This window comes from Octodon degus, unplaced genomic scaffold (assembly GCF_000260255.1).
Source record: "Octodon degus isolate 3935 unplaced genomic scaffold, OctDeg1.0 scaffold00016, whole genome shotgun sequence".
Taxonomy (NCBI): Eukaryota; Metazoa; Chordata; class Mammalia; order Rodentia; family Octodontidae; genus Octodon; species Octodon degus.
This window is the reverse complement of record NW_004524592.1, coordinates 13,412,750-13,420,806: the sequence shown is the minus strand read 5'-3', so window position 1 is coordinate 13,420,806 and position 8,057 is coordinate 13,412,750. Positions and strand designations below refer to the sequence as shown.

Genomic DNA, 8,057 nt, shown 5'->3' with positions numbered 1-8,057 from the left:
TTTCCAGAACCGGGGATTGAACACAGGCCCTTGCGCTTGCCAGAGAAGTGCTTATTCCACTGAGCCATCTCCCTGGCCCCTTAAAACATATTTTTGAAACAATAGAATAGGCAATTTGGGAATTATCTGAACTTCTCTATTTCCTATCTGTTTTGTTCTTTATTTGTGTGTGTATGTGTGTGGGTGTATGTGTGTATACACACACCCGTATACAGAGTATACAAAATTTGTTTACATACTTTAGCAGTTTGCTGTACTAATACATATCTGGAAGCCAATGGCTACCACTGAGCACCTCTTGTAATTGTAGAGGCCAAAAATAACTTGTATGAGTCTCATGATGTCTTGATAAATTTACTATTTAAAAAACATTTTTACAAAAGCCACTTGGACAGAAAGACTATAAGGGAGAAACTATTTAAACATCCAATTTCCTAAACATTGAATTCTTCTGGACATTAATATGCAAGAGAGCTAGAGTAGAGTCCAGAAACCTGTATTGCTCTCACATATTTTAATAAATGACTGTGATCAGAGAAATCTGAAAACAGTAAAACATAAGTGCTAGTGTTAGTTATGTACAAGGGCAGAGAAAGAGAAGTTGTGGTCTTTTTTTGTCCCTGGTATAATAAAAAAGATAAATAGGTTTAGAGTCAGAGATATAGTCAATATTTAGCATTTCTGTATTTTGTGACTTATGGCAAATCTCTGAAAACATCAGGGTTATCCGTAAAACTCAGCATTATATATAAAATAAGGCTGATAATATCCATTCATTCAGCTCCTACTCTGTGCCATGTGGCTACTGATACAACTAAGAAGGTGCAGTCACAGCCTGAACACAGTCTACACAAGCAGGACAGTAAAATGTGGTAACAGTGAAATATGATAAGGAGTCTCATGCAATTTGTCAGGGCTCTGGGAGATAAATCACATGGAAATATTAGAATTATAAAATAGTGCCATACAGGGATTTACTTGATCCTCATCATCCTTATTTTTAGTGAGAAAGAAAATTGTGTTAGTGGTCTTGGAGGAACAGAAAAGAAGGAGAAGCAAATGGCCAGCCTAGCCTGGATGTTCTGACAGGATAAATGAATGGGGAAGAGGGGGAGCAAAACTACTTACCTAGCATTATGGGAGCCAGTAGAGAACAGAGTTTTGAACATTTGGAATAGGTCTGGTCAACAGTCTTAAACACTTCAGGGAGATCAAGGGGAGGGAGAATTCAGAGAAAGCATTTAGGAGGCTGAGTTGGAAAATTAATGACTCATGGGATGCAGGCAGATGATAAAATGAAACAGATTACTTTCCATAAGTTTTATTGAGCAGGACACTGAACAAAAGAGAGACACCCCAGCTAAATCATTTCTAAAATCAGATCAAAATGTAGTCTTCCCAAAGGTCAGACTTATATCAGTGCCAATTAGGGAGATGGAGGCACTGGTCTCAGTCCTCAGCCCTGGCATTAATGGCAGCTGGTCGGTCCTAGCAGACACCAGCAAAATCACTTTTTAGGACACAGTTCCCTTCAGGTTGGGGTGTAATGTTAGTAATGCACGTTAGATGGCCTGGCACTCTTCATGATAGTGCTTTGAGGGTGAGGAAGCTGACCTGCTATAAACTGTTCTATCATTAATAATAAATAGCACTCTGCCAGAAACCCGCACTGCAGATGTACAGGCTTCCGCATGAAACAATAAAAGGGATAAATTCATTTTGGTGGTGGTGCAGTGAGGAAGAGCAAAATGTCCAACATGTGTCTTTACGGGTGTTTCAAAATATAGGTTTTTAAAATACTGCAAAGGGAGAAAAAGGTCTCTCTAGCCTGGTCCTAAATCTACTAGGCTGCTCCACACACCCAAGGCATAGGTGCTGAAAATGTCTGATGCCAACAAAATGTAGATTAACTGCAGAACAGATGCAGGGCTACCACCTCAGATCAGAGCCAGGCAGGCAGGGGAGCCAGCTCAGCTGAACATGCCGGGCATTACCATAATGAATTTTGTGAGGAAGCCACTCACTTAAGATCATTCCTTTTGAACTGTTAAGAAAGTGTTTACTGTAAGCAGGGAAAGGTTTACTTGGCAGGGGAAAAAAAGAAAGAAAAGAGGAAGTGAGTTAGACAATTTCAATCTAGTTTCAAATAATTTTCTTTCCCTGTTTGGGTGTCTAGTCCCTTATCTTGGGTTCTTTCCTCTTCTGATTTCCTTAACCTCCTTAGAAAAGTAAAGTTAATTTTAACTAAAGTATTTGAGCTTTAAAGTGGGAGGGAGGGCTGCAGATGGAACGAAGTATAAACTCAGAGTTGCCTTGCATAAAAAATGAATTTATGGCTTCAAGGCAAATGGAATTATAGAGGTAATAATCACTGATAGATTGTGAAAAGATAAATGAAACATGTTAAGCAAAAGGAAAATCTCTGCCCTCTTAAGACTTTCTCTATTTTAGGAATTTCTGGGTATGTACTGGTAAAAAATTTGCTCCTGAGTTCTTTTGCATTACGAATTGATTTTACCATATTGTCTCAGGAAGGCAAAACCCCTAGAGAACTGAATGTCTTTACTACTGGGGAGAGAATGTGAGTTTCTCTGTTTTACTGCACTCACATGCATGTAATCCTTTTGTACCTTGAGTGCATGAACTTGATACCAACTCTGCCAAAGGATGGATCCAACCTTCTTTTCCCCTACTCTGCCATTGTGGTGTGGATCTGAAGTGTCCCCGGCAGCTTGTCCGTTGATACTTGATTCGGCGTACAGTAACGGTCAGAGGTGGCCTTCTGAAAGGTAACTGGATCATGAGAGCTCTGGATTAATCAGTGGATGACCCCGTTGATGGATTCTTAATTCCAAGGCATTATTGGGAGGTGCTAGAATTATAGGCAGCTAAGGTAGATAGAAATTAAAAGGCAATCAGGAAGAGGCCCTGGAGGGAGTCAGTGCAAAGCATGAGATCATATTACAACTGTGGCTGGAGATGCATCCATGGAGAGTCAGGCTCAAGATAAAGATGGAAGGGCCAGCCAAATACCTCAGTGGGTTAAAGTACCTGCAAGCAGGCACAGGGGCCAGGGGTTCGATCCCCCAGCTGCTATGCCAGCCCCATCCCCAGGCATGCTGAAACAGCAATTGAGACTGGGTGTGGTGGCACCCACCTGTAATCTGTATCATATATATATATATATATATATATATATATATATATATATATATATGGAATGACCAGGTCTACATGCCTCTCTGAGGGATAAGCAATAACTTGAGATTGTACGATAACTGGTTATCACCTGGTCCAGTAAAGTCTAGATAAGCATCACTCACCAAGTGGGTATCCAGAGAATCTGTACCCATCCTTCACCCCATAATGTCCATGTTTTTTCCATATACCTTGCTATGCGACTGGTTTCCCTATTGGATTAATATCAGCTAAGCAACTATACTTGTAATCCTATACAATTAATTGTAGTCTGACTCATGTTTTACCCACATTGTGACTTGGCTGTATCAATTACCCCTTATAACAGGGGTGGGGGAGTGGGGGGGGCTTGGTGGCAACCCATTTTCAGGACTTCTCCTATCTCTAAGATGTGATCTCTCAATAAACCTTTCCTATTTTCAACCTTAAAATTAATTCTTTGCTTTTGAGGGACACAAACTCTGCACATATGACACCTAGCAGTTGGGAGTTATGGTTCTCCTCTTTTGCCAGGAATTTTGAAGGTGGGGCCTACTTGAAGAAAGTTGGTCATGGGGACGTGACCTTGGGAACCATGACTTGTCTGGCACTGTCTGCTCCAACTCTCAGCTGCATCCTTCTTCCTTATTGCCATGAGTTATGCACCCTCTTTCTTCCTCTTTCCATGTGTTCTGCCTTGCTTTAAAGCCACAATGAAGCCAGATGACCACTGGCTGAAACCTCTGAAACAATGAGAGGAGCAAACACAAACAACAAAACAAATACCTTTCTTCCTTTAAGTTGCTTTTCCCAGGTACTTTGAGCTGAAGGTGATAATTGAGAGGAAGAACACTGAGGTTTGTTTGCTCCGATTCTTCTCTTTCTCTCAGTGTCCTAACTCCTTTCTCCCTGCATTCTACCTTCCCTCTGGAATGAGAATCCTAGGACCTACTGCTGGGAATGTCAGGGAGGCTTTCCTTCTCTACTTCACAGTGACAGAGTCATGGACAACTTGCTGCTGCTGATTCTATTTCCTTAAAAGCCAAGCTGCCATATTTGGGGGGCAGTGTGCCCTGAATCCTGTGACCATGTGTATCCTTTTGTCTATTATTCACAACTTCTCTATACAATGAGTCAATGGAAAGATGGAAGGGTGGCGCTTACAAATTGCACTCTCTCAACTGGTGCAGGAAGCCAGGGCCTGGGTATGTGTGCTATGGAGGCCCTGGGCCTGTGTGCTATGGAGGGCCTGGGTTTGTGTGCTATGGACTAGAAAGTCTCAGGAGCTCAGCTGCAGCTGTGAGCTGTTGCTGTGTCAACAGAAGAGGCCTTATCCCTACTGCCTTACCTTTTCCAGAAATATTTCTTAGGAGAAGCCCTAAGAATGTTAAAAAAAATTTCTTTGACAAGACAAATGCCATTTCTATCCTCATAAGATTTTGTTAATGAACACAGGATCCATACAAGTCCAAGAAAACACACACACACACACACACACACACACACACACACCCCACATCTCGCCCTTCATGTGAGAAGGTTGTGTTGGGAATTGTTGCAGAAGAAATCTAAGGGACACCCCAGCTTGGGCAAGTCCTGTCTTAGCAAGGGTAACCTGCTATATGCATGCCCCGGTTTCAGATGAAAAATGTCTGAAATCAGACACTTTGAAACCTCTATGTGGCTTGATCCCAAAACTTTAATCTCTTTCCCAAGAAAACTTGCTCAACTTCCCATTGCCAGAGACACCCACATCTTTGAGAATTTTCCTGAGGTGTTCAGGAAAGTGCTTGCCAATATTTGTTAATGGAATGCAGAGGGTAAAGCCATAAAAGAAATTTTAACCTGGAGAATTTTTTTCTCAAAGGTACTTCAAAACAGAAAATTAAATTATTAGCTTTCCAAACTGTCTGAGATTTATCTATACTCTTGCATTTATCGGAAGTTCATTATGTTTTTTTTTCTGTGTAGTAAGTCATTGCATGAATATGCTACAGTTGATATATTAATGGTTTTGTTGATGGACATTTGAGCTGCTTCCAGTTGTCAGCTCTTGTGAAAAAAAGCAGCAATAAAACATTCTTTATATGAGTTCTTTGGCAGACATTTGTTTTCATTTCAGTTGGATAAATAATGAGGAATAGAATTGCTGAGCCAATATATGTAACTTAACAAAGGGAATGTATAACTTTATAAGAAACTACAGTTCTCTTGTTTGTTTTTCTAACAGTGATTCTTCTGAAAAGCTTTAGTTTTTGTTCTTATCCTTAGGTCTATCATCATCTAAAATTAATATTTTGAATGGTATAAGGAAGAGCTTGAGTTTCTATTCCCCTGTGAGTATCCATTTGTTCCTATATCATGTGAAGAACAATTTCCATTCCCTCACTAAATACCTTTGACATTTTTTGTCAAAAATCAGATGACCATATGACCATAGTCTGGACTCTGCATTCTGTTCTATCAATTTGTCCATCCTTATGTCAGTACCTCACTGTATCAATTACTACAGCTTTGTAGGGAGTCTTGATTGCAGGTCATATAAGTAGGCCCAGGAACTTTTTTAAAATTAATTTTAAGTTACTTGCTATACCACAGAAATTTTGGGATCAGTATTCACATTCTATTAGAAAACCCTAGATTTGAGAGGGAAAGCAAGAGGGTTACAGACTTTAAGAGAATGAGGAAAGAGAGAACATGGTGTCCACAGATTGTAATCCCTACAGCCAAGCTGCAGCCCAGCAGGGCTACAGCTTTTATACTGCCCAGCCAATTCAAGGATAAGCACAGACCACCCAGGTATGTGGGCAACAAAGCTATGGAAGAATCTATGGACAGCCTACTGATGTTAGCTACACCCAGGCTTAGACCACTGCCACCTATGGGCAGACTGTGTATGCAACTTCTTATGGACAGCCTCCTACTGGTCATATTACTCCAGTTGCCCCCCACCCCTGAGGTATAGCCAATCTGTTCAGAGGTATGGCACTGGTGCTTATGATACCACCACCTCTACTATAGTCACCACCACTCAGGTCTCTTATGCAACTCAGTCTGCATACGGCACTTAGCCTGCTTATCCAGCCTATGGGCAGCAGCCAGCAGCTACTGCATGTGCAAGATCACAGGATGGTAACAAGCCTACTGAGCTCAATTTCAGTCTAGCACAGGGGGTTATGATCAGCCCAGCCTAGGCTATGAACAGAGTAACTACAGTTATCCCCAGAAGTAGTCCCTAGAAGCTGTCTGATGCCGCCAGTCACCGCACCTCCATCCTACTTTCTACCAGCTATTCTTCTACACAGCTGATTATTTATGATCAGAGCAGTTTCTCTCAGCAGAATACCTATGGGCAGCTGAGCAGCTATGGACAGCAGAATAGTTATGGTCAACAAAGCAGCTCTGGGCAGCAGCCTCAGACTAGTTATCTCCCCCTCCCCCAGCTGGATCCTACAGCCAGGCTCCAAGTCAATATAGCTCACAGAACAGCAACTATAGGCAGCAGAATTCATTCTGACAGAACCACCCAAGTAGCACGGATGTTTAAGGGCAGGAGTCTGGAAAACTTTTCTGACCAGGAGAAAACCAGAGCATGAGTGATCCTGGTAACTGGGGCAGGGGAAGAGGGGGATTTGATCATGGAGGCATGAGTAGAGGTGGGTGGGAAGATGGACATGGTAGAATGGGCATTGGAGAATGAGGTGGCTTCAATAAGCCTCGTGGGCTCATAGATGAAGGACCAGATCTTGATCTAGGCCTCCCATAGATCCTGATGAAGACTCTGAAAACAGTGCAATTTATGTACAGGACTAAATGACCATGTGACACTTGAAGATCTAGCAGATTTCTTTAAGCAATGTGGGGTTGTTAAGATTAACAAGAGAACTGGGCAACCCATGATCCACATCTGCCTGGACAAAGAAATAGGAAAGCCCAAAGGTGATGCCATGGTGTCCTATGAAGATCCACTGACTGCCAAGGCTACTGTGGAGTGGTTTGATGGGAAAGATTTTCAAGGAATCAAACTTAGTCTCTCTTGCTCAGAGGAAGCCTCCAATGAACAGCATGTGAGATGGCATGCTACCCCTTAAGGGCAGAGGGATGCCAGCAGTGCTTCATGGATCTCCAGGTAGGCCCAGGAGGTTCTGGAGGACCTGTGGGTTGCATGGGAGACCATGGAGGAGACAGAGTTGGCACCCCTCCAAGAGGTTCCTGGGGTTCCTGTGGAAACCCCCTTGGAGGAGGAAATGTCCAATATGGGGCTAGAGAGTGGCAATATCCCAATATGGGTTGTCGAAACCAGAACTTCACCTGGAGAACAGAATGCAACCAGAGTAAGGCCCCCAAATCTGAAGGCTTCCTCCTGTCACCCTTCCAACCCCTGGTTGGTGATCATGGCAGAGATGGCCCTGGTGGCATTCAGGGATGAGGAGGTGGCCTTATGGACCATGGTGGTCCTGGTGGAATGTTCAGAGGTGGCTTCCATGATGGCTGTGGCATGGACTGAGGTAGCTTTGGTGGAGGAAGATGAGGTGGTCCAGGGGGCCCTCTAGACCTTTGATGGAACAAAAGGGAGGAAGAAGAGGTGGATGTGGAGGACTTGGAAAAATGAATAAAAATGAACACCATCGAGAGCACAAAGACTGGCCCTACTAGATGCAGAGAGCCCGCAGAGCTGCACTGAAAACCAGATTTATTTTTTAAACCAGAAAATGTTTTAAATTTATAATTCCCTATTTATAATGTTGGCCACAGCATTATGATTATTCCTTGTCTGTACTTTAGTATTTTTCAATTTGTGAGAAACATTAAAACAAGTTAAATGGTAGTGTCCCGAGTTTATTTTTTATTTCTTTTAAAGATAGTTGCCTAGGAAGGAG

The 8,057-nt window shown here is 42.4% G+C and overlaps 2 pseudogenes; one reads left to right on the top strand and one right to left on the bottom strand.

Annotated features, from left to right (window-relative positions):
- LOC101591726 overlaps nucleotides 1–3,353 on the bottom strand; it is a 6,273-nt pseudogene extending 2,920 nt beyond the window's left edge.
- Nucleotides 3,354–5,874: 2,521 nt separating this feature from the next.
- LOC105741589 lies at nucleotides 5,875–7,833 on the top strand (annotated as a pseudogene).
- Nucleotides 7,834–8,057: the final 224 nt, after the last annotated feature.